Raw genomic sequence first — 27,622 nt, 5'->3', positions numbered from 1 at the left:
ACAATATTCAAGCTTTCTACCAAGGTGATAACCTCATTTGACTCCACATTATTCCCTGTCAGTTAAATTTTTGATCTCACCTCGACATATCACTTTGCAAGTTCTACATTTTTCCCCATGATTTGCCTCATTTTTCCCCATGATTTGCCTCATTTTTCCCCATGATTTGCCTCATTTGAACTTAATATATTAGAATCATATATATTAAATTTATTTATTTTTTTTAACTTTGACATACAGCCCACAAGACCGTGCCACACAATTACACCCAATCAACCTACAACCCCAGTATGTTTTGAATGGTGGGAAGAAACCTGAGCCCCAGGGAAAACCCATGCAGACACAGGGAGAATGTACAAATATATTAAAGACAGTGTTGGAGTTGAACCCCAGTCCCAATTGCTGGTGCTGTAACAGCATTGCACTAACCGCTACGCCACCCATGCCACCCCTCACAACAATGTATCTAGTCCTTTCATTCAAGGATACAGATTATAAAAAATAGTCAAGTCCTCAGCACCACTTCCGACAGCACCCCATTAGTTACAGCTGCCGACCTGAAAATGACCTGTTTATTGTGACTGTCAGTCAGCTAATCCTCCCTCCACATTAATGTATTAATCTGAATGGTATGAATTCTTATGTTGTAGAGTAAGGTAATGGGTAAAGGATAAAGGCACCATCAACTAGAATCATTAAGTCAAACTTAATATGATTGCATAAGTACAACCTGACGAAACAGCATGCTCCTATCCACGGTGCAAAACACTAAGACACACAGACATAACACACATACAAACAATGTGTATGCAGGACACGTTTTAATATATACAAATAAATATTGTATCATGAATATGAGAGTCTTAGATGATTAGTGAAAGCATTTCCTTTGGTCATTCAGTATATTCACCATCCGAGGGAAGAAGCTGTTCCTCAGCCTGGTGGTGCTAGCTTTGATAATCCTGTATCTCTTTTCTGATAGGAGCAGCTGAAAGCTGCTGTGTGTGGGATAGAAGGAGTCCTCAATGATTTTGTGCGCCCTCTTCAGACAATGATCCTGGCAGATCATGTCAATGTAGAGGGAACACTCATATGTTCCTCTGGATTGATCTCTGATCCATTTATCTGCAGCAACTGTACCACACTGATGGTATGATGCGGGTGGCCAGGACATTCTCAATAGAGCTCCTGTAGAAGGGTGACATGATGGTGGCCTGCAGCCTTGGCCATTTCAGTCGTCCCAGGATGTACAATCGCTGCTGCTCCTGCACAGTAGGACAGCATAATTACAGGTACACAATCCTTTATCCGGAACCCTTGGGGGACAGTGTGTTCCGAATTTTGGATTTTTCCGGATTTCGGAAAGCCAGATTTAAGCCCGCCCGACGCGGGCTGCCGGTCCCTCGCCCGCCCGCCCGACGCGGGCTGCCGGTCCCTCGCCCGCCCGCCCGACGCGGGCTGCCGGTCCCTCGCCCGCCCGCCCGACGCGGGCTGCCGGTCCCTCGCCCGCCCGCCCGCCCGACGCGGGCTGCCGGTCCCTCGCCCGCCCGCCCGCCCGACGCGGGCTGCCGGTCCCTCGCCCGCCCGCCCGACGCGGGCTGCCGGTCCCTCGCCCGCCCGCCCGCCCGACGCGGGCTGCCGGTCCCTCGCCCGCCCGCCCGCCCGACGCGGGCTGCCGGTCCCTCGCCCGCCCGCCCGCCCGACGCGGGCTGCCGGTCCCTCGCCCGCCCGCCCGACGCGGGCTGCCGGTCCCTCGCCCGCCCGCCCGACGCGGGCTGCCGGTCCCTCGCCCGCCCGCCCGACGCGGGCTGCCGGTCCCTCGCCCGCCCGCCCGACGCGGGCTGGCGGTCCCTCGCCCGCCCGACGCGGGCTGCCGGTCCCTCGCCCGCCCGACGCGGGCTGCCGGTCTCTTTCTCCCCCCCCATCCACCCAACTCGCGCTGCTGGTCTCTCTCCCCACTTCCTGGATTTTGGAGCTTTCTGGATTTTAGATGTCCGGATAAAGGATTGTGTACCTGGACCACAGCAGTTAGCACAACATTATTGCAGAGCTAGCAATCCAGGTTTGAAACCAGCACTGGAAGTAGTTTGTACATTCTCCCTATGACTGAGTAGGTTTTGTCAAGTTACTCCAGTTTCCTCCCACTCTCCAAATATTTATAGAGTTCATAGGATAATTAATGTATTTTACCCAGCTCAGGCTCATGGGGTGGAAGGGCCTGCTATTGTGCTGTGTCTCTTAAAATAAAAAGTGCTGGAGGAAGTCAGCAAGTTATGCAGCATGTATAAGATGAAACAGCCAATCAATATTTCATCAGGAACTAATCCTATGGATGTTGCACGAGTTGCTGAGTTTCTCCAGCACTTTTTTTGCCCTGCATTAGGCCCCAGTATCTGCAGATCTTCTTGTTTACCACCAACAACTAAAGGTTGCAGTTATAAATTCTGCCTCAATTAAGAAGACAAAATATCCTGCCCTAATGGAACACACTGCTCAATCCTTTCAATCTTGCCACTGTTTTTAATGATTATACCCAATTCTGTTTCATTTAATATTTATATAACAACCTTTTGACAGTGAAATACAGAGGACTTTGCTGAGAAGATGACAATTCACAAAACAAGGTCCACTGTAGCAGGGTGGATTCTCAAATCAAGACAAAACATTTTTTTTAAATTCAGAGCTTGCCTTCACCTGACAGTAAACAATTCAATCAAGCAACTGCTACAGTTCCAGAATTAGGGAACAAGCTGCCTCCTGTCACCTCAGCTGCAACACAATTTAGTGCACCAAGAACAAGACAATGGAGCATTGCTTTATTGTGCTAACGACAAAGTACATGACAGCACCAAAAAGATCCATATTCTTTGAACTCAAAGTAATAAAATGAAATGTGCAAGACATTGGAAAGGCTAATTCAACGCAGAAGGCTCCCACACATTCTTGAAGAACGGAAGTTATTTTAAGTTGCAAACCGAAGAATTGAGAACAAAAGAAACCTTCTCCAGTCTATAAACTTTAACCGTTAGCAGAATGTCATCTGAAGATATAACTTTAAAAAATGAACAAAATATGCTGCAAAAACCTAATCTCCCCATTTAATAAATTTTTGACTTGAAGATTTTAAACATTAACATTTATTAAGTTACAAATTCTGAATTCTCGTGCACTTTGAACATATTAAAGTTAGTGGCCTGGACTCATTTGCAAGTTCCACTTGGTGAAATCAAATTTAGTATACTTACCTTTGGAATCTAATTGTTTTATATATCTTAGAATGATGATATGTGTTGGCGTGACTGATTCAAGCATACAATTCTGTGTAGCCTTCTGTTCAAAGGGAGTGTGGGAGAAGGCTCTGTGTGGTACTACATTTCATTGCCAAGTAGAAAGCACAAGACAATGGCATTGCACACCACACTCAATCAATACAAATGTCAACGATTAGGAAAGCATTTTTTATGTCATACAGAAAGTGCAAACCAGATGTTGAAAGAACAGTAGTCTAGGTAGGGCAGCAGCATAGATAGGTAACTGAGTCACTGCCTCACAGCTTCATCGACCTGGATTCAATCCTGATGGTGTCTGTATGGAGTTTCCATATTCTTCCTGTGACCTCACTGGTTTCCTCTGGGTGCTCTGGTTTCCTGCCATATCCCAAAGATGAGCATGGTGGAAGGTTAGTTGTTTGCTATAAAATTCCCCAAGTGGTGAGAGGTAGGACCTGAGGGAGTTGATGTTGTTTATTGTCATACACGTTCCACAATGTACATATGCCTGAATTATTACTTAGTGCAACTAATTGAATTCAATTAAGTTAAGAGTCAATAAAAACACAAGCTATGTAATCAATATTCATAACAACCCTGGGCAAAAAATGACTTGCTATAGTGCAGACAGTCCATGATTAGTGTACAAGGGGAGGTGCAAAAGTCTGATAGCTATTGGAAAGAAACTGGTCTTGAACCAAGAGGTGCTGGTTTTCAGGCTTCTGCACCTTCTGCCAGAAAATAGCAGTGAGAATAAGATGTGACCAGGGTGATAGGGGATATTTATGATGCTCACTGCTTTCTTAAACATCCACCTCACATTGACATTTGCAATGGATGGGAGGTCAGACCCTGTGATAGGCATGGTTAAGTTACTATCTTCTGTATTCCTCAGCACTTTTATTGCCAAACAAGGCTGTGATGCAACCAATCAGTGCATCTGTGGAAGTTTGATGGAGCATCTGACAATAAGCCAAACCTCCTCAGACTCCTTAGAAAGAAGAAACATTGGGGTGCTTTCTTTACGGTTGCCTCAATGTGCTAGCTCATGGAAAGGTCTTTTGAAATATGGATTCCCTGGAACTTGAAGGATCTGACTCTCTCCACATCCTTCTCATCAATGTAGACAGGTGTGTGATCTCTGAGCCTCTCTTTCCTAAAAATCAACAGTAAGCTCCTTGGTCTTGGTGACATTGAGAGCAAGACTGTTATTTTGGCACCATCCAACCACCCAACTGGAAAAGTCTTATCATTTCCAGTTATTTGGCTGACAATGTTGGTGTCATCAGCAAATGTTTAGATGGAGTTGAAGCTGAACTTGGCTGTGCAGTCATAGGAATAAAGTTGGGAATAGAGTAGGGGGCTAGGTGCGCATCCTTGGAGTGCCCCTGCATTGATGATCAGAGAGGAGGAGGTGATGTTTCCAATCTGTACTGAGTGGGGTCTGCCGATGAGGAAGTCAAGAATCCAGTTAAAAAGGAATGGACAAAGTCCCAGGTCTTTTAACTTGGTCATGAGTTTTGCTGGTATGATGGAGCTAGTCAATGAAATAACAACCTGATGCAGGTGCTCCTGTGGTCTAGGTGAACTAATGTAGAGTGGTGGGCCAGTGAGATGGCAACTGTGTGGAGCGGTAGTGACAATAGGAGAATTGGTGCAGATCTTTCCCAAGATGGGAATTGAGAATAAAATGCAAATAGTATGGAGGAATCTTTAACTTGGTGGGATGAAGGACCTGCTCACATGCACTATAACTCTGACTCTAATTTGCAAACATCCTTTTACTTATTATCTTACAATACAAGAAGGAAGTTCATGTCACTCAAGTCAATACATACATGTGGAGAGAGGTCAGGCTGACTAACAGAATCAGAGTCAATCATAGCCAGAAATGAAGATGCAAAGACCACAGTTTGAATTCCACGATGGCACTTGAGGAATTTAAATTCACTACATCTGAATTTAATAAGAATCTTACCTCAGAACTGGTAATCTGAAATTGCTGGATTGAGATGAAAAGACACCTGCTTCAATAATGTCTAGATATATCAACCAATGCGGTTAACTGCAATCAATGGTCGTCAATAATCATTGTCACATCCCATAACAAATACAAACATTGATTTCTACTCACACTTGCAATCTTGCTGAGTGCAATTAACAAACCATCACTGAGAAACTCTGCATCCAACAGCAGGATCTAGGTCATTACTGCACTTTCACTCTGCAACAGTTTTCCTTCTTATGAAGCAATTTAACACAATACAAAACAAGTAACCTTCATTCATTCAAACTGCACAAAGGCCATTGGGTTTTTTCTTCTCCCAGATATATTATGGAGTCAGAGTTTTACAGCAGGGAAAGGCCATTCAGCCCAACCCATCCATGTGGACCAAGGTGCCTTCCTGAGCTAGCTCTATTTGTCTGCATTGAACCCATGTCTATGAAATATTTCCCATCCATCTACTTATTCAACTTTTTTTGTGCCTCTACCACTTCCTCTGCCACCTTGTTCCACATCCACATCTTCCCCTCCCTTTTAAATCTTTCCCACCTTAAACCTATGCCCCCTAATTTTAGACTCCACAACCCTGTTCATCTTTTCTAGGTTCGCATTGATTTTTATAAGCCTTTATAAGGTCAGCCCTCACCCTTCTTCATACCAAGGAAAACAGTCGAAGCCTATCTAGTATCTCCGATTAATTCAGAGATATTAAGCCTTTGGAGAGGAAAAGAAGAAATATACATTTCAGGATGCACAATTCTCTCTCCAAATTCCCTTGCTTTCTAATTTTTAAATATAGTCATACATCCCTTATATGTCTCAAAGAATTGCTTAATCTCAACTGCCTATACCTGATATATGCCTCCTTTATTTTCCTGGCCAAAGCATCAAATATCCTTCATCAGCTAGGGATCCCTAAATTTGACAGCCTTGCCCTTCATTCTAACAGGACCATGTCTAATTTGAACTCAGTTTATCTCAATTTTAAAAGCCTTCCATTTGCCAGATGTCCCTTTACCTGCTAACAGTCTCTCTAATCAAACCTGTCTAATGCTGTCAAAATTAGTCTTGTTCAAATTAAGGAGTTTAACTAATGGTCCAATCCTGATTCTTGCCATATCGGTTTTAAAACTAATAGAATTCTGGTCATTCATCCCAAAGTGCCCTCCCACTGACATTTCAACCATTTTCCAATAGAATGGCAGCATGGTTGGCATAGCGGTTAGCGCAATGCCTTTAAAGCGCCAGCGTCGGGGTTCGAATCCTGTGCTCTCTGTAAGGAGTTTATACGTTCTCCCCATGTCTGAGTGGGTTTTCCTCAGGAGCTCCGGTTTCCTCCCACGTTCAAATCATACCAGGGGTTTAGGTTATTTGAGCAGCAGTCACTTGGGTCGAAATGGCTTGATACCGTGCTGTATGTCTAAATTAAATTTAGAATTTAAAAATGTAAATTTAAAAATTAAATTTAAGGTTTTATGTTGCACCCTCTCTAGTAGGGAAAATTGCTTGAGAAATGTTTCCTTGTCACACATAAATTCTGCCCCATCTAATCCCTCAGCACTGATATATCATATATTCCTCATATATCTGTCCCTGTCAATACTGTATTATGAAAGTTTAAATCATTCATGACTATTATGTCTCTGTGTTACTTGGGGAGGCTTCTTAAATAACTTAGAGATGCAAGATTCAAATAACAGAAGAGAATTTACTTACTGATGCCTTCCACCATCTCAGGAAATTTCACACACTCACATATACATACACCCCACAGTAGTACACTACAGTTACTACAGTGAGAAAGGTGCATTCTTATATGGTTACAAAATAGTTCACATTATCCTGACTGCATAACATCCCGACTTCTCAAGATAAAGAAAAATGAGTGTCTTTATCACTTTCTTTCCAGTACAACTTAAGTATCTGTACTTATATACTAATTTATTTACATTAAAATTTTTTAAATAGTTCATATCAATATCACAGTGGTGGCAGTATGTTCCTCTGCCATTTTGTGGATTTGGCTGTGACCACTAGGCTCTGTGTTGCTGATTCACGTGTAGGTGACACGGCTTGTTGTGCTTCACCTGACAAGTGCTGAGTTGTCAAGTCACTTCACTTGATACCTCACTTGATATTGGTGTTTGTAGGCTTTGCTGGTATTAAAGCTTTCTGTTTTATCTTGTGTGGGCTAGATATGAATTCTGTTCCTCCTCAGCTGATTGCCAGAATCTGTCTCAACAATATGTGATCTTGGTGTCTCAGCTTCTCTGATGACCTTTGCTGGGATCCATGTTTTCAACACGAGCTCTTGAATATGCACATGCTGCCCTCTGAAGAGTTCTGGCAATGTTTGTGCACGTTTGTTATAATGCTGGAATCCTCCTTCTTTGTGCCAGCCCGTCTTCATCTGGTTTTCCCCTAGTCTTCTGGAAAGTGTATTTTGCTTGGCAGAGTTATTTTATATCTCCTGCCATTTAGAAGTTCTGTCGGGGACTTTAAGTCATCCCTGAAAGGTGTTGCTCATAATGATATAGCTAGGAATGGGTCATCTTTTGTTTCATGACACTCATGTAGTGTGCGTTTCACAGTGTGCACTTGTCTTTCAATGAACCCATGACCTTTGGGGTAGTATCGGATGGTGTGGTGACTTCTTGTGACTTGAACTGTGTTCCATTGTCACATATTACTTGCTTGGGTATTCCTTGTTCAGCAAGGTGTGCTCTCATTTCTGGGGTGATAGTTGACGCTCTCAGGTCTTTTGACGAAAGGAAACTTAGAGTATTACATACCACTTTTGATTCTCAGTGAACAAGTCTGCTTCCACTGTGTGCTATGGCCTGGCAGGTACTTCTGTGGAAATCATTTCCTCTTTTTGTTCTATATTTCTGTTGATCCTTTTGGATATCTTCTTTGTCTGGATCTCAATTGACAGAGATCAACTGCACGTCCCGGCAGCTATCCAAATCTATAATTGCTGGTCTGTCAGCATCTATCACGTGGAATGTACAGAGGATGTTCTTTCCCTTATGGCAGCAATTGATCTTAGATCTCCCTAGCTGCTTGATCATAAGTCCACCATAGGCCATTAAAGTTTAGGCCATTAATGTGACATTTGCTGTTTTCAATGCACTGTTTTTTATTATGTTCTCTGAGAACATCTGGTGGTAGAGTCTGAGTGGAAGCACTTTGGTTTGTGATCTAGTTTTCAGCTTCACCTTTCAGTTAAATATCATAGGCTTGTTCTAGATTGTCCTCTGTATTTGGATCCTTGTGGGCAATTCACTTTCTTCCTTCATCTCACCCGACATCTCGAGAAGGTGTATGGATTCTATGTCCAGTATCTGGGTGTTGGTGTCCTCATTGATGTTTCCTTTTATGTGGTGAATCTTCTTTTTGGTTTTTTTCTTTACTGGTATTACTGCTTTCTTCATTCCAGACTTCGCCCAGTGGTTGGCTTTACCACAGGCTCTACATTCAGAACCGTATACGGGGCATTTGTTTTGGTCATCGAATGGGTGTTATCTGCCACTCTTCCTACAGGTCTTGGGGTTTGCACTTTAGCGATTGTGTTCTTTGTAGTATCAACCTTTCCATCTCTTTGCTGTGGGTGGGTCTGCATAGATAGGGATTTCATTTGTGTCCTGTAGCTTCAAAAACTCTGACTGGGTCTACAGCTTCAGCCAGCTTCAAGCTAGCCTTCCATATAGAGACTTTTGCATTTCAGGATGGGCACGCCTCTATATTAGTTGATCAACTAATGTTTCCTCTATATCCTTAAATCTGCATTTTGCAGCAATAGTTTTTAGTCTAGTGAGGAAGTTATCAACAGTTTCATTAGTCTCTTGCATTAAACCTTGAAATTCATAGCATTTAATTCTATGATCAGACCTGGGTTCAAGGTGAGAATCAGACTTTGCAAATATCTGCTCTGGATCATTTTTCTCCACCTCTGTAAGCTCCCAGCTATTAAATAAGTCAAGGCCTCGCTCCCTTGAACAGAGAAGTATAGAACCGACCTTCTCTTCTGCTGTTGCATTTTTAAAATAGCCTTTGAATACTAAATTGCACTTCTGGTGAAACATTTTAAACGATTGGACAATATCTTCAGCCTCCCAGTCCATCACTGGGTGAACTGCTGTTGCTCCACCAGTAATTTTTTTTCTCTTCTTCATCTTCGTATTTCAGAGACTTACAATCAATTGTATGACTTTATTCTTGTTCTCTTATACCGCTGCCACCATGTTATGTCTCTATGTAACTTGGGGAAGCTTCTTAAATATCTTGATGCAAGATTCAATAACAGAAGAGATTTTACTTACTGATGTCTTCCACCATCTCAAGAAGCAGTTTACACACTCAGATATACATAAACATATGCTCTGCAGTGGTGCATAACAGTGAGAAGGGTGCATTCTTACACAGTTACAAAATAGTTCACATTATCCTGACAATTTAACGTCTTCAACCCCTCTATTCCTACAACAATCTGTGATCTCCTGACTTTCTTTCTCCTCTAATTCCCATCTTGTTGAAATTCTAATGTGTCAGCATTAACACACTTGTTAATTTCAGAGCCATGTAACTGGAGAGGAAAAGCATAACCTCAATCGAGTGGAACAGAACATGCAGTCGCGTTTGATTTCACCAGCACAAAGAAGGAAACAATCAGCAAACACAGGAGAGTTAGGATGTTATGACAAGTGAAACACAGAGCATTAAAGAGTAACATGTGAATGACCTTCAGAAGAACATGATCTCAGTACATCCTGCTTTACAAATGGTGGATAAACAGTCAATGAAGTGTTTCTTTAGTGTGGATAGATGAAGCAACTGCAACCATGCTAGCTGTCCACCCAGATCCTATCCTTTCTCAAGTCTGGGTTCCAAATCTCCACAAATTGTATTTTCTTCCATGTATGTCATCTCAAGTGAAGCAACATTTACTTTGCCTTTTAATAGTCAAGAACACTAACCACTCCAAAAGCTTCACCAGGCCTAGAAACCACTAGCAGCCTACAAGTAAAACTTGGCTCTAAGCTGTGCTGACTGCATTCAAAGTTTGGTTGGAATGTTTAAGAGTAATTCCTTGATAGAGGACAGTTACCATGGATCATTTGTTCTGAAGCCAACACAGGTATGACTGCACATCACCACTCACTAAATTTGAGAGAGTGAATGATCAATGACCACCCGCAGACATGGAAGTAGTCAAAAGGTTTTATTAACCAGAAAACCTCGATATGCCTCTACATGCTGTTGGCTCACGTCCAAGGCAGGTATGAGGGAGGAGGCCAGGGCTCTTACAGGGAGGAACTACAGGGATGGAAGGCAGACAGCCCTGCGCAGTCCAGTGAGGTCATACCTGCAGTACCATGTTCCACCACAGTGAACGTCTCACTTATGCAGTCTGCCTCATAGCTCTTGACCTCAAAGATGAATCAACAGGACTTTATTTCCATTCCCTTTCCTGATCTTCATTGTTGTCAGCAGCAATGCTCTGCCACCTATTCATTGTAGCAATGATTATGTGACCTTCTAACACATGCAGTAAATTCTAACAATGAACTGGAGTGGCCTGCGTTGTCTGGAAAGCCTATTTCAAGGTGTTTTCATCATGCCCTCTCACATTTTGTGGGACCTCAGTGATACATTCGGGGATTATCCACACAGCAACTTACACTGCCCTCTCTCATTTTCATCAATAAATATTGCATGACAATAAAGGAACCCCATCTTAAAGTAGCAACCTTAAGATTGCCCCATCATCTGCCCAGGAGCAGAATCCAGCAATTCCACCTGCCCCATCACAACCCAATATCCACCGAGTCACCCACTGCAACTTCCTTTCAATTTTACTAATGTTTATGCAACAACCACTATTTCTTGCATTTGGTGCAGATGTTAGGATGAGCTGTGGGTGGGAACCTTTTACACAACCAGTTAGTTGGCAATCTTGTACATAGTTTCAAGATGTGATTGAGTGTGTACCTGAGTAATGATGACTACCAAAGGACTGGATTAATACTCGAGAAATGTGTTTTAAAGGCACAATCATGGAATATTTACATTTTAATTTCAGCTAATAATCGGCCAACTTCGAGATGCATGTGAACGTAGCACAAAACTGAAGAATTATTTTTGCAAAACTATAATTCAAGACTTGGGCAGGGACCAGTCCTTTGTTGGTTCAGACTTCATCATTGTCTTGAATGCTCACTCTTCCCCTTCCCCTGCCCCAGACCACAATCCTCAGCTCATGTCCACTTGTCTCACTCTCCTGGCCCCTTGCCCAGCCTTAGTTGCAGCCTCAGACTGCACGTTGTTGGCTGTGATTCAGGCACAATGCCTGGCTGGTAGCAAAACACAAAAGCTGCGGATGCTGGAATTCTGAGCACACAAAGAACTGCTGCAGGAGCTCAGGGGGTCAGACAACATCGTGCCCGAGGTGTGGAGTTGGTGGATGTGCAGAAGCCTGCAGCAGTGGGCCCAGGGCTGAGTCTGTGATTGGCAGTTTGGATATTTCACATGTGAAACATGCACTGTGCTATGTCTGTTCAATGACCAATTCCTTGAAAATAGTATTTAAAAAAAAGAAAGTTGCTCCACAAAAAAATAGCATAAAGGTCTAAACTTCTCTTTCTGGGATTTTTTTTCAAAGCTAATTCAAGTTACTTACTCTGGACTTGAAGTTGGTTACTTTTGGGTTACTGTTCACAATGGTTGTTTGGTTAGAAATTTTGTGGTGGAACATTCCAACATTTGCTATCAGCATGTTCTTTATACAGACTGTCTCGTCAATCATAGCAATTCAATAGTATGGAAATAGGGCTGAGTTCATGAGCCTCAGGAACAATACAGAAGGCCTCTCAGGGGGCTACAAACAAATAGTCACAATAGAACATGATGTGAGCCATACCATGCTTCAACAAGACTTATGAGCCAGAAGGTTAACTGCTGGCCAAGTCTTGAATTATAGTTTTTCCAAATATAATTCTTGCTGTTTTACAGTGCATCCATTCATACCTATATTTTGGCATATTAACTGAATACTGGTGCCCAAAAAGAGCAGTGAGCTGCCTCAATGACTATCGTCCAGTAGCACGCACATCCACTGTGATGAAATGCTTTGATAGGTTGGTCATGGCAGAATTAACTTATACCCAAGTGAAGATCTGGACCAACTGCAATTCAACTATAATCACAATCCCTCTACAGCAGATGCAATATCGCTGGCTCTCCTCTCAGTTCCGGGTCACGGTCAGAACAGCAACAAATACATCAGGCTACTTTTCATTAGGCTTTTTCAGGTTCATTCTACGCTAAGAATGCGCCTGAAGAAGCAGAAGCGGCCCTTTAAATTGCCATTCTGGTGGCAGCATGTAAAGCGCAATGCTGGCCACCTGAAGGATGCAGCTGCACAGGATGCAGCTCTGAACACACCCCGGCTCCTGCCCAGTGTCAGCTGTGATCAGCAGCCTCACCCTTTAACATCTGCTTTCGGCCAGCTGCATTCAGATGGCTGGGGGAGCCACCTGAGCTAAGCTGATTATCCCTCTCGGAGGAGGGTTACGTAGCTCGCCTCAAGAGCGCCTCCTGCACATTTAGGTGGCCTCAAAATAGCCGCATATCGCCTAAACATGCGGCTTTTCATGCGGGGCAATTGGCCACCTGAAAGTGCCTATTGTCTACAACTCAGCCTTCAACACTATCACACACTCAGTACTGCTCAACAAACTCTAAAACCCGGGCCTTGGGGCTCTGCAACTGGATCCTTGACTTCTTCATCTGAAGACCACAGCCAGTACAAATCAGAACAATGCCTCCTCCTCACTGACAATCAATGCAGGAGCACCTCAAGGATGCGTGCTTAGCCCACTGATCTGCTTGCTCTAAACCCACGGCTGTGTGACTAGGCACAATTCCAATGCCATCTCCAAATTTGCCAATGATGCCATGGTCGTCGGCAGAATCACAGCCGGAAATGAGGAAGCGTACAGGAGGGAGATAGATCAGCTAGCTGAATTATGTCACAATAACTTTGGACTCAATGTTAGCAAAACTAAGGAGGTGATTATGGACCAGGAGGGGGGAAATCAGGACAACACAAACCAGTCCTCATCGAGGGGTCAGCATGGAAAGGGTTAAGAACTTCAAATTCATGGGTGTCAACCAGGATTTAGGGTGGCAGTTAGTGTAATGGTTAGCTCAGTGCAGTTACAGTGCCAGTAATCGGGTTTAGGTTCGAATCCCGCGCTGTCTGCAGGGACTTGATACATTCTTTCTAGGTTAATGTGGGTTTTCCCACGGGGGCTCCGGTGTCCTACCACTGTTCAAAACCTACTAGGAGCACCTTTTCCACTGGCATCCCAGTTAATTGACTGTACAGTGTCCCTGAATAGGAAGCCCTTTGTGCTGTTTCCAATGGGCCACCTTTAACTGGGAGATATTTGGCTAAAGAAACAAAACAGACATTGAACAATTCTGATATCTGTACTTCCATCAAACACAGGACTCGCACAGCTATAAAAATGTTTATTGTTCATCATTTTCTAGCAAAGAACCAATTCAAAATTTTCTTTGACATCAAACTTTGTTCAACAGTAGAACACTGTTCACAAAAAGTATCTTAATGGTATTGGCTCAGGCCATTTCAGAAATGACCTAAAAGTACACATTGGCCTCCTTTTGTAGTTGTAAATCTGTCACTGCAACGTTTATTAAGAGCTTGTGGCGGTACGCCATTAGGCAGCCGAACATGCTCGCATGCACGCGGCAGGGCAGTCGGCCAAAATGGCGCCATTGGGTGTTTCCTCCTGACCTCGGCACCGGGCTCAAAAGCCCGTGCTTGGGGACCCATATGATCCTCTGGTGACGTCAGGGCCCCCCAGCGCGGTACTCAGCCAGGTAGTACAAGACCAGCCAGGCAGCCTGCAATAAATCAGTTTCGCTCACTGATCTCAACCAGTCTGGTTGTGCGATCCTTCAGTTAGCAGTGTAGCCGCCGTTACAATTGGTGACCCCGACAGGTTCAAATATCTTTGAACCCAACATGAACGACCCTTCGATCAACGCTATAGCCATCGAGCTTCCTGACTTCTGGGTTCAGGAGCCGGAGCCCTGGTTCAGCCACACAGAGGCTCAGTTTCACCTCCACCAGATTTCGTAGGATTCGACCAAGTTTTACCATGTGGCCGCCACCCTGGACCAGGCCACTGGCAAACGAGTGCTGCACCTCGTTCAGCATCCACCCACGGAAGATAAATACGGGACCATCAAGCGGATGCTCACCGGCTCCCTCGGCCTCTCCAGGTGACAGCGTGCCACTCGGATGCTGTGCCTTGATGCCTTAGGGGACAGAACTCCAATCGAGTTGATGGACGAGATGCTCGCGCTCATGGGCAATCACACCAACTGCCCACTCTTCGAGCGCATCTTCCTCGACCATCTGCCTGAAGACATCCAGCCGTTACTGTCCCAGGAGACCTTTGTCGACCCTAGGAAGGTCGCTCAAAAGGCTCAGGAGCTATGGCTCGAACAATTCCCGGAGGGCTCAGCAGTCCAAGAACACCACCCAGACTTTCCAGTGCCTTATGGACACAGTGGGCAGGGATTTGAATTTTGTTTTCATTTACCTGGACAACATCCTTGTTGCCAGCAGAGACCGGGCACAACACAAGTCTTACCTGCGCACCCTCTTCTCCTGACTGGCCGACTTCGGCCTCATGATCAATCCGGCCAAGTGCCTGTTCGGGAAAGAGTCCATGCAATTCCTATGCCATACCATCACAGCCGAAGGAGCCACGCTTGCCGCTACGAAGGTTGCTGCAATCAGGGAGTTCCCATGCCTGGACAACCTCAAGGGGCTATAAGAGTTTGCGGGTATGGTCAATTTCTATAACTGCTTCATTCCATGCGCTGTGCGCATCATGCAGCCGCTCTTCGTCCTCATCGCAGCCAAAGACAAGACATTCGCCTGGTCTCCAGAGGCCAGCAGGGCATTCGAAGCCACAAAATATACCCTCGTGAAGGCTACCCTGCTCGTCCACCCACGCACCGACCTGCATATGGCACTCTCCGTCGATGCCTCTGCCACAGTCATCGGCGCCATCCTGGAGCAGCAGGTGAACGGACAGTAGAAACCACTGGCATTCTTTAGCCGACTTCTTCGCCCGCCAGAGCGCAAGTATAGCGCTTTCGATCATGAGCTGCTGGGCATGTACCTGGCGGTGCGTCATTTCCGCTATTTCTTGGAGGGGAGGCCTTTCACCATTTTTACCACAAACCCCTCACTCAGGCGCTCGCTATGGCAAGAGATCCCTGGTCGGCCTGCCAACAGCGTCACCTCTCCTTCATGTCAGAGTTCACTACCGACATTTGGCACAAGGCGGGGAAAGACAACGTGGTCACCAACGCACTTTCACGACCGGCCATTTGCGCGCTGACACCCGGCCTCGACTTTGACCAGCTTACCTGGGACCAAAAGTCTGACGAGGAGACACGGGCCTTCAGGACTGCCATCACGAGCCTGCAGTTCCAAGACCTCCCGACTCCTCACGGTGAGGGCACTGTCCTGTGCGATGTCTCCATGGGCACCCCGCAACCAATGGTTCCCCAGCAGTGGCGCAGGTGTCTTCCACCATATCGATGACCTTTTCCACCCTTCCATCAGGTCCACAGCCCATATGGTGGCAGAACGTTTCGTCTGGCACGGGCTTCGGAAGCAGATTGCGAACTGGGCCAGAACCTGCACCCATTGTCAGCTTTCCAAGATACACAGGCACACCAGGGTGCCCGTACAAGATTTCAAACACGTCTGGGAACGGTTCAGCCACATACATGTGGACAACGTCGGACCCTTGCCCGTTTCCCGAGGTAACCGTTACCTTTTCACAGTGGTAGATCGCACCACTTGTTGGCCCGAGGTAATCCCGATGCCAGATGCCTCAACGGACTCCTGCTCCTGAACGCTTTTGAACGGTTGGGTTGCCTGATTCGGCATTTCAAACCACCTCACCAGTGATCGGGGCGCCCAGTACACCTCTGTGCTCTGGGCACAGCTCACCAACAGGTTGGGGATAGAGCTACATCACACCATGGCCTATCACCCACAGGCCAATGGGCTAGTCGAGCGATTGCACCGCCACCTTAAGTCGGCACTTATGGCCCGCCTCACCGTCCCTGCCTGGGTGGACGAGCTGCCTTGGGTGCTCCTGGGCATCCAATCGACACCCAAAGAAGACATACAGGTGTCATCAGCCGAGCTGGTCTATGGTGCACCGCTAGCCCTACCTGGTGAGTTTGTCAACGCACCTCACAACCCCCAGCAGTCACTGCACGGTCTACTTCCCCGCCTCTGGGCCCAGTTGGACTCCTTCACACACCCACCGCCATCCAGACATGGCACATGGGCCTCTTACGTCCCCAGCGAGCTGTACTCCAGAGTACGTTTTTAATCAGGCGGGGCACATCCACAGCACCTCTTCAAAGACCATACGAAGGGCCATACAAAGTCGTCCAGTGTTCAGGATCCATTTTCACACTGGACATCGGTGGTAAGAGGGAACTGTTTATATTGGACAGGTTAAAGTCAGCCCACCTCGACCCCACCGAACTGGTAGTTGTGGCCCAACCCAAGAAGCAAGGTCGCCCGGCAAAAAAGGACATTGGCACCGGTTCTGGGTGGGGGTGGGGTGCTGTGTGATGGTACGCCATTAGGCAGGCGAACCGGCTCCGCTTGTCTCGCATGCAGCGGGGCAGCCTGCCAAAATGGCCCCGTCGGGTGTTTCCTCCTGACCTCGGCACCGAGCTCAGAAGCCCATGCTTGGGGTGACGTCGGGGTCTCCCAGTGCGGTTCTCAGCCAGGTCTGGGCTGGGAGCATAAGACCAACCAAGCACCCTGCAATAAATCAGTTTTTGCTCACTGAACTCAACCCGTCTGGTTGTGCGATCCTTCAGTTAGCAGTATAGCCGCTGCTACAAGCTTTGCTTTTCTTTAACCTTGTTTTAGAATAGACCAGATGAGAAAGTGGTCAAAGATGCATGTAAAAACAAAAAAAAATGTTTATTGAAGGATCCAGCTTTCTCATCGCATATACATTATTTCTCAGTAACTTCTGAAAAACGTGTGAGGTCATCAAAAATTATAAGAACACAAGCTTTTCATTTCAAATCTTTTTCTGTTAACTTATAGATTTATTTATTAATGGCAAAAGTGTAAATGAATATGATGTTCTTCCACTTCTCTCCTGTTTCAATTTTACACATTTTCTGCTAATTTTGGGGTCTACTAAAGGGCAGGAACTGGAAGATTCTAGTTGTGGTAAAAAAAATACATTAACAATTTCTACTCCATAGATGCTGCATAATTTGGTAAGCATTTCCTGCCTTTTCTGATTTAAATAAAATAGAAGCAGAGCCACCAATCTCTGATTATGATCAACCATCTCAGCCCTGGAACATCTGTGGAAGAGTTCCTTATGGTAGTGTCCTAGGCCCAACCACCTTCAGCAACTTCATCAATGATCCTAAAGTCAGTAAAAGGAATGTTCACTGGCGAGTACATGCACAATGTTCAGCACCATTCGCGACCCCTCAGATAATCAAGTTCTCCACAACCAAATGCAGGAAGATCTCTACACAATATCCAAGCCTTGGCTGATAGGTGGCAAGTAATTCCCGGTCGCACAATTGCCAGGCAATGATGACATCCAACTAGAGAAAATGTAGCCATCACCCCCTGACCATCACTGAACCCCCACCCACCTCCCCCCCCCCCAACTATTAATGTCCTGGCATTAATAGTTTCCATGGATCAGAAACTTAACTGGAAAAGCCATATACACAAAGTAGCTACAAGAGCAGGTCAGAGGCTAGGAATTCTATGTCAAGTAATTAACCTCCAAATTCCCCAAAGCCTGTCCAGCATCAGTGTTCAAATCAGGAGTGTGATGCAAGACCCTCATGAAATGTGACACATTAGAGGGCGCAGTAATCGGTTTGATAGGCACCCCATGCACAAGCATTCACTCACTCCATCATCAATGCACAGGAGCAGCAATTTCCATCATCCACAGGATGCACTGACTGCAGCAAGTCAGCAAGACCCCTGAGACAGCACTTTCCACGACCTCTGCCAAGCTGAAGGACAAGGGTGACAAAAGCAATGGAACCCCACTATTGGGAAGTTGCTCTCCAAGCCACACACTGTCCTGAGTTGGAAATGCATCACCCTTCCTTCACTGTCTCTGGGTCAAAATCCAGGAAATGCCTCCCTGATACATTGTGGGTACACCCACTCCTGAAGGAACAGCGGTTCAGGAAGGGAGCTTGCTACCACCTTCTCAAGGGCTATTAGGGATGGGCAATTCAATGCTGGCTCAGCCCAAAAAGCCCACATCCAGGAATGAATTAAAAAAATGGCACACAAGTTGTTAAAAAAAACCTTCAACAATTAACCACTGCACGACTGCCTTTTTAAACCCAATTCCCCAAGTGGAATGCTTGTATTACAGTTTTAAGAGACAGGCTAGGATGAAACTAACAGCAGCCAAATGTGTTTTATTGTTAATTCCCTTTTTAATGTTTTAAAATCTCCAGCATAATTTTCATTTCTGTTGCATGTTGAGCATTATCAACCACCCCCCCCCCCCACCTTACCAGATTGCCCGGTTTTCCTTTCCATTGAAGTCAGGCAGGCAGGGTAGGACATGAGATGAGAAAAGCTCATTGGGACATGGGTCAGAAATCCACTCCACTAGTTTTGCTCCTGACCCAACAGAAAAATAATCCCATTTGATTTTTGGTCAACAATGAAATCCAAAGTCCTTAAGTCGATGGTTTTCCATTCTTTCCTGTTCTTCTGCTTTGATTTCACATTTCAATTAGTTACTTTTTTATGATTCGTCCTTGTCATGTCATTTTGTGAATTTTCCAGTCTTGTCAAGTAATCGCACTTAACAATTGGTTGGAAGCAAGAGTGGATCCACAAGCTCAGCATTCAATTTGAACCTTCTGAATGAAGGCAATAGTGCAAATAGATGTCAAATTATGACAGTTTGAATTATGAGGCTTGAATAGAAACCTTCCAACCAGCAGATGGGAAGGGGTTTTCTTGAAATAATCAGGATTTACATCATTATCACACACATGCTATGTCTAAAATCATTTACCACTGAGTTTCACTTACAAGCTACTACCAAAGCAGGGATCCTCAACAATCAAACTTCCTTTAAAATCTCAAACCCATTGACACCATTCCATAAACATACTTTCGTATGACTTACTTGCCAAATAGTTTTTTTTAAAGAATCATTAGATCTTGTGACATGTTTCAAAGACCCTCATCTTTCAGGTATGTTACAAGACTGAACCATTTTTGGTTATAGCATGTCCCAAGCATACTGTGACAAAAAAAAACTCAGGGCAGACCAAGTGTTCATAAGAATGTGAGCAAGTTAATAATCATGTGATAATTATTCTCTATTTTTAACCAGAACTTCTGTTTGAATGAAAATGAGCAATAATAAAAGTTCCCACCATCAAATCTATCATGTGATCTCTAACTTCCTGAGCAGCATAAAACCACAGCCCAACAGCTTTTCTCCCATTTACTCTTCTTTACGAAAACACCTGTTACGGGTTATATTATATTTTATATTGTACATAAGTGTTTTTAAAGGAGATGGATTGTGGGGGTTTAGTGTAGGTCACCACAAACAGAGCAACACTTCACATCTCATTTAAAATGCAAGAGCTTGGCTGAAGCCAGTAATGCAGGCACCAGTGGCTTTGCAAAAGACAATGGGACTGTTTTGAAAGGAATTTTCAAAAGCAGATGCAAATGTGGGAATCCGGGATCAAGTGTTAAGATCTTTTAAAGATTGGGTTTGCTGGTTTTTACAAGCAGAGAGAGAGGAAAAGACAAAACAATATTTCTCTAAGAGAGAGGGAGAGAGTCATAGCAAGCTGGCAGCTTGTTGAAAACCCCATTTTGAAGATGGGTTGCGAGTTCTGAGTTCAGCCTGTTGAAAAACCCTTGTAGTGCTTACAAGAGGAAATGGCAGGCTAGAATGTTTCTCCTGAAATAAGGGAAACAGCAGAAACTCTGTGGTGACCTGGAAGAAGAGGTTATCAGTTGGAAAACTGATGATGAGGCAAGATTCTTCGGCAAGACACTGAAGTACTGATCATGGGAAATCAATTTGTGTGTGTCCAATGAGCAACAAATCTTTCTCTGAAACCAATGGGAACTTTCTTGAGCGGTAACCAATTAACTTTAAGCTCAAGAGCCTGATGAAAATTCATAAATGTTAAATTCTGTGCACAGTATAAGAATTGACTGATACCGATAAAATAAGAATGAGCAGTGACATTGGACTGTGAATCAAAGAACTTTCCTGAATTAAGTTAAAGTTTGATCCTGTTTTTAATGTTTAAAAGCAAATTTTGTTTAAGTAACCATTTGTCTTGGTGAATTTCCATTGCTGCTGGGTTTTAGATCCTCTGGACTTCTAACACACCCCACAAATACGAATCCAAGAACAATAAATGATATTATGCTGTGGGCTTAATTATATTTTCATGTAAAGCATTAGACTCCCCCCTCCCCCCCCCCCCCCCACCTGAGACATACATCAAGCACACCTTCTTGAAGCTTTCTGAAATGTTTTTACTATAGCCATTTTCCTATGCTGCTGAATAACGTGACAGGTTTAATTCTGGCTATCAGTCACACAAGCTGCCATTTCTGTCTTTAATCAGATTTTAGCTGTCCTCATTCTGCACACATGCTCACGAACAGGAAGTGGGTGACTGATTAAAAAAAATTCAGATTCTACTTTAATCCTGACCAATGCTGTTTTTTTCCTCTTGGTTAAAAACAAAAGATGGAAAGTTTAGCCAATCTAGTGGAAGGTTAATGGTCAAAGGCAGATTCTGCACCTTCTACCACGTACAGGTTTACAAATAATTGTTTAATAGTGCAGTGGCAGAGCTCGAGCGGAAATGATAATAACTTTGGTCAGGATCTTGATCACACACAGAATTTTGTTTCAATTTTAAAATGAGATAACCTTCTTAATCAAACAATTAGCAACAAGTTTGTTATCAAATCCATTTGCAACAGAATGAGAAAATTATTGGCTTTGATAATAATCTTGGATTATGCTCTTCAACCATGTCATTAACTGATAGCCAAAATCTCAGTTATATGGAGCAATTGCAGTTACAGTAATTTGCTTTAGAACATAGATCATTACAGCACAGTACAGGCTCTTCAGCCCACAATGTTGTACCAACTACTGTAGATAGACTCCAAAGCAATTTATTTTCCCTACCTCACACTCATAACCTCCATTTTTATTACACCTATGTGCTATATAAATGTCCCTATTGTACCAAACTCCACAAATATTCTTCAAAATTGCAGAAGAGTATAAAGATGCTTATGGTTCTAAGGCCAACTAAAACTAATGACTACAGATCCATGAAGTTCACAATCAAATCCAGGAGGAAATTTTCAAAGGAAATTTTGATATTTTGAGTTACGAATGTGGAACTTGGACCTCAGGGAGCTAAATAGCAGGGAAATATTTCAGAGGAAGATATATAAGCAAATTTTGGGGCTGCATGGAGTGATTGGGACCAGGGTTCAAATCGAATGTTGTTTGTAAGGAGCTTATACATTCTCCCTGCATCTGTGTAGGTTTTCCCCAGGGGCTCCAGTTTCCTCCCACTATTCAAAACGTACCCGGGGTGTAGGTTAATGCGGTGTAAATTAGGCGGCAAGGACTTACGGGCTGAAATAGCCTGTTACCATGCACTATGTCTAAATTTTAAAAAAAATTTTAAACTTTTTAAAAGAATTAACTTTGCTGATAGGACAAGATGGAGTGGAGATTTGCAAGGTGCCGAAAGTAATGTACGAGACAAGTAGGGCCAAAGGCATTAGAATCTATGTAAATGATCCATTTTGATGTTCTTCACTCTAATAAAATGTGCATTTAAGCGCATTTATCATCATCTTAGTCCTAATGCTTCCTTTGAGTAAGGTGAACAAAGTAAGTTAGTTGGTCACATGGGTGTAACTGTGTGGCACGGGCTCGTAGGCTGGAAGGGTCTGGTACCGTTAAATCTTCCTCACTAAGGCAACAATATGTGAGTGTCACATCATATGACAATCCCAATGCAGAGGAAAAAAATAGATATTAACATGTGGTTTAAAAGCTAGTTTAGTTCCAGAATAGCTCTGTGAACTGCACCATTCAGAATAGAACTCAACCACAGAGCAAAGAACACGAGATGTTGAAGCAACTTTCTATCGGAGTCCAGGAAGCAGACGAGAATTAGCTGCATCACTGGGTTAGAGAGCTGGGTGAGCGGCTTCACCTACCAGCAACCCCCATTAACCCTTTCAGCAAATATCTCCAAGTACAGAAACTGGGTGGAACACAAATGAATGCAACGGCATGTGCTACTGAACCCCCAAATGACAGGCAATTGGCTAGGTTGAAGTGGATGGGGCATCCCAGAGTAGCAGATATCCAAAGGGTTGTATACCAACAATATGCTGCAGGTCCATGAAAAAAAAAGGAGGGACCTGGGCACATCAATCAGATCGGTTGAATTACTCCTCAACAAATAAATAACTGACAGCTCATCAAAGCACATGGGTCCTGTGCAGAGGTTTATTTCCAGCTATTTTACTCTGCCATATCAGATGACAGCATAATCATTTCAAATTTAATTTTTCATCCTTTACTCCTTTTTAAACACCTGGAAATGTGCATAACTGCCAATATTTTTTTTAAATGTAATCTGCTCTTGTTCATTCCTTTTTCATAAAACATTCAAGATACAACTTTAACAAGGGAAATGTGCAAGAAGAATATGATCTGGAAGAAAATGTGGGGTTTTCCACTTCGCTAAGAAGAAGGGAAAAAGAGACTATCTTTTAACTGCTGAGAGGTCATTGGATGTTGGCATTCATAGATCAAGAGAAATACAGAAAGTTAGCATATAATGCAGAAATAAGTTAGGAAGGTATATAACCATATATGGAGCGGAAACAGGCCATGTTGGCCTTTCGAGTCCTGAACTGTTGGTTTCAGAAAATGGAACATAAAATTTGGTTAGTCCAGCAACAACAATACAGTCTTTCGATAGGATGATACTTGGAAGTACTACGCAGCTTTGGTTTTCTCATTGAAGAAAGGATAGATGTATTTGAGGTACTGAAGAAAAGATTCACAAGGTTGATTATTTCTTGGTATGAAAGGGTTGACTTATGAAAAAGAACTGAGAAAATAATGAATAAATTTCTGGAGCAAGAAGAAGGAGAAATAATCTTATTGAAATGTAAAAGATTCTGAGAGGGCTTGACATTCTAGTTGGGGTAATCTAGAATGAGAGGCATTTCAGGATAAAGGGATTCTCAGTAAAGACTGAATTGGGGAAAATTTTCTTCTTACAGCTGACTGTGAATATTTGGAATTCTCTGCCCCAGAGAGCTGTGAAGACTGGGTTATAAAATATTTTCAAAACTGAGGTAGATCTATGGACTGCAGGAAAATCAAAGATTATGGGGATCAAACAGGAAAGTGAAGCAAGACCAACTGTCAAATCAGCAACAATCTTGCTGAATGACAGAGCTGATTCAAGGCGTTGTGTGGCTAATTACAAAGTTCTCCTCCTCAATATCATGAACTGATAATAAAGAAATGCAGAGTATTCATCTGATTACTAATTAACAAATTAGCTACAAGGAGTATAGTCTCCTTCTCTGTTCAATCAAATTGTTCTGAAAGTGAAAGAAGAGTAAACGATAATTTATTTTCAAGACTATTAAGTTCAGAATTTATGAATAAATGCAGAATTCATGAATATTGATACAAAAATAGTCTGACATGAGCAAATAAATTGAAACTCCTAAGCATCAGCTTACTTTATAAAGTATGTCATCATGGAGTCTCAGTTTTAATGGAAAATTATTTCACTCTCAGCTGACACTTTTGGTGTTTGTTTATATACTCCACTCCAATTCAGAGCTCTGACCATAGAAATAACAGGGCCCTTGAAGCAGCCAACATTTCATTGAAGATTTGAAAGGGCATCTATAACAGTTAAGAGGCACAAGCACAGAGGTGCTGATAAGCAATAATTGCTTGTTGGTCTAACCTAGGACCATTAGCTCACACAGTCATTGTCTGAAAGTAGTAACAGATCAGTACCACAAGAATTACAGTGCAAGCTTTGTGCTTAACAAATAGTGCAAATGGAATAAACTCCACAACATTTGTATCGCATGTTCTTGCATTTCCAGGAGCTTCCACAAAATAATCAGTCAAAGCTTGACATGAGGACAAGCTAAAAGCCTGATTAGACAGATTTTTTTTTGGAACATATTAAGGTGCCAATTCAATGAACTGAACAAAAATAGATAAGGAATTTTTACACTTTGGTGATGACTAAATATATTGCCATGGTGTGGCAGTAGTGCAAGAGCACAGATCTTGAAGAACACAGTCTTCTCATTGTATTGCAGAATATTGCAGAGACAAAGAGGAGAAGGCCTGGAAGGTGGAAGATTCAGTTCAAAACACTGGTGGATTAATTGCACAGTTAACAGCACCTGGTTGCAATGATGCATTGGCAGCATTTTGGATGAGCTCCAGTTTCTAACATGATGAGGAAATCATTTGCCCAGAAATAGCCAAACTTCTCCAGCAGCAGAAGGCCTGAACTAAGGATATTGGTGTATATGACAATTATAGAGCTATCATATTGTGATGGGTGGCTATGACACTTGGAGCTCACTTCAGGGTCACTAGGGCACTCAGGTTGTGGGCAGCTTGGCTCAGACAGGCATAAAATCAGTAGCTCTGGAATGGAGAAGAGCCAAAGCTCTGCCTTGAGAGACTGATTGAAGAAAATGTTATTACCCAGGTGAGACCAGCAACTTGACAACACAGGGATGGTGGAAAGCTTTCAGTGAGGTGGAGATGAAAGTCATTCCCAGCAAACTCAATCTCTCAAAAGAGTTTGGGTATGACAAAGGAAAACCTCAAGGCATCCATAGGAATAATTTCTAATTGATCAAACTCCACATTAATTTTTTTTCCCCACAATTACTAGTATGTAAATTTTGACTGCCACCTATTAGTCGGGCTTCTGGGGCTATCAATAATCAAAACTTTGTAATGTGGCAAGGTTAACTTAATGATGAAGTTATCTGTAGGATGTAGGTTTACTCACCTTCTAAATCTGACTGAATGCAGTGCTTCTGGACAATGTGTCAAATGAGCTATATATTGCAAGGCCACCAAACCTCCAGCCTGACAAATTCCACCGTGGTTTGTTCACCCCTTTCCTGTTCAAAAGGCCACAACTGATACATGAAGGGCAGGCCTAACTCCATGAAACCTGACAAAAGCTCTCTGATCTCTACATCTTCATGCCTGTCAATTGACTGTGAAGTGTTGCCAATTCCCTCTGTATCTCCAACTGCGGTAATGCCAAGAGTGGGAAAATACGCTGGTAACAAGGAGGGGAATTCTTCCCTCTCCATAGCTGCCCATATCCAAGCTCCATGCCAATTTTCACACTGGCTTTCTCAGCACTCAATGTAACTGATCACTCTCTGTCAGTGATTTTGTAAAATTTAATACATGAACTTGTTTAAATTACATTCTCTCATTATGTACCATTTCTGTTTTTAGACCTCCAGAACTAATTTCTGCTGTACAGTGTTGACAACATTGTGCATTTTTGTAGGGAAAAATAAACTTTTCAGTAAAACTTTTGTATGGTCACATCCCAAATTAAAAAAAAAACTGGAAGCAAATAATCAGTGAGATTAAGAGCCATTCAACATTATGGTCAGGAGAAAGAGTAACTAACTTTAATAATTGTTGATAGAAGTGAAGGACCAACAGCTGGGACCATGCATTGAGCCACGAAGTGATCCCCAATGTCAACATGTCTGCATTAACAAGGATGTCAGTAGGTAGAGGAAAGAGTGGAGCCTCAAGTGGAGCAGATGCAGTGGGGTTATTAAACAGGTGCAGCAATGAAAAAAAAACATGGAAGCGTATCTTCATCATTGAGCTGCTGGAGAATTCAGGACTGGGTTCCCTGTCCATTTTTGCACGGTAAATGGACAGGGAGGACCCAAATGCATCCAGTCCTCACCAATGGAACCGGTTACATGCCCTCCAAGCTGGAAAAATCACAGCAATTTGTTTAAAAAAGCAGCACGATGCATTCAAACAGGTTCCCCCCCGATGTGAAATCAATGGGTTGGGAAGTCTCTGAAACTGCGCTCGGCTCGGTCCATGCATCCCTGCCGACTGCGGTCGAGAGGGGTGGGTTGGCTTGGGATGTGAACGTGGACACCTTCTGCAGCCTTCGGGCTGGTCAGAGAAGAAATAGCGTCCTCTTTCATTTGCAACACTGTTCATCAGCTCCTAACACCACCCACCAAAAACCACCTTCAGTTATGGAGACAGTTCCCTGCAAATGAATGCAAATACCTTGCTCAGTCCCCAAACCGGGAGAGACCCCCCACCCCCCCCCACTCCAAAGCCCTGTCAAAATCTCCCATTCACCCCGAGCAATGCCTGCTGCCCGTGTCAAGCCATCTCTCCGTTTGGAAGTGAATGAATGCAGACCCCACAGCACTCACCGGTCCAAAGCAACAAGAGGGCAGAAAAATTCCTGGTGGAAACGCAGAGGTTGGGGAATAAAGCGAGAGGGGTGGGTTGGCACCTTCGCCTCTCTGCAGCGCTGGCCGCCTGGTCACCCCCGCGCTGCTCCCGGCTCCTGTCCCCGCTCCGGCGCGGCTCAGCCTGAAATCATGGCAAGAAAGGGAGAAGATGGCGACTCTGGGTTGGGGGCGGGGGAGGGGAGAGAGATGGAAAAAAAAACCTCTGCGGCGTTGAAAGAAAACCAAAACAGCGAATAATGAAGGAGCAAGGAGGAGACTGAGCGGCCCTCCTCCCGGAGGCGCGCACACTCCCCCTCACGCCCGGGCTGTGCGCAGAGGGGAGGCAGCGCCTTCGCCGGGCTCGCCTGGGACAGCAGCGCGACGGCTGGGTCGTTTCCACCCCTTCCCTCGCTCACTTCAGCGGGCACCAACCCTCCCCCCTCCCCACCAAGGGAAGCAGCAGACCGGGATCTGCAGGGCAAGTCGGTGAGGGAGTTCCTCCCCACCCACCCCAGCAGGAGCCGAGGGGATTAGGCAGCGAGGCAGTCCCTCCGGACCCTCAGCATCCCCTCCTTGCTGGCCTCGGCTGCCGTCGCCCGCACGGGACGCGTGTGCGCTCGGCTGCCCAGGTCCGACACAGCCCTG

The 27,622-nt window shown here is 44.2% G+C and overlaps 1 protein-coding gene across 1 annotated transcript in view; it reads right to left on the bottom strand.

Annotated features, from left to right (window-relative positions):
- cdc42se2 (CDC42 small effector 2) overlaps window positions 1-27,270 on the bottom strand; it is a 193,960-nt gene extending 166,690 nt beyond the window's left edge. The window contains exon 1 of the mRNA XM_069928181.1: window positions 26,957-27,270. The gene's annotated coding sequence lies outside the window, so the exon portion shown is untranslated. The remainder of the gene's footprint in view (window positions 1-26,956) is intronic.
- Between the last annotated feature and the right edge of the window lie 352 nt (window positions 27,271-27,622).

This window comes from Narcine bancroftii, chromosome 1 (genome assembly GCF_036971445.1).
Source record: "Narcine bancroftii isolate sNarBan1 chromosome 1, sNarBan1.hap1, whole genome shotgun sequence".
Lineage (NCBI taxonomy): Eukaryota > Metazoa > Chordata > Chondrichthyes > Torpediniformes > Narcinidae > Narcine > Narcine bancroftii.
Note: the sequence above shows the minus strand (reverse complement) of the source record. Positions and strands in the feature narration are given on the sequence as shown.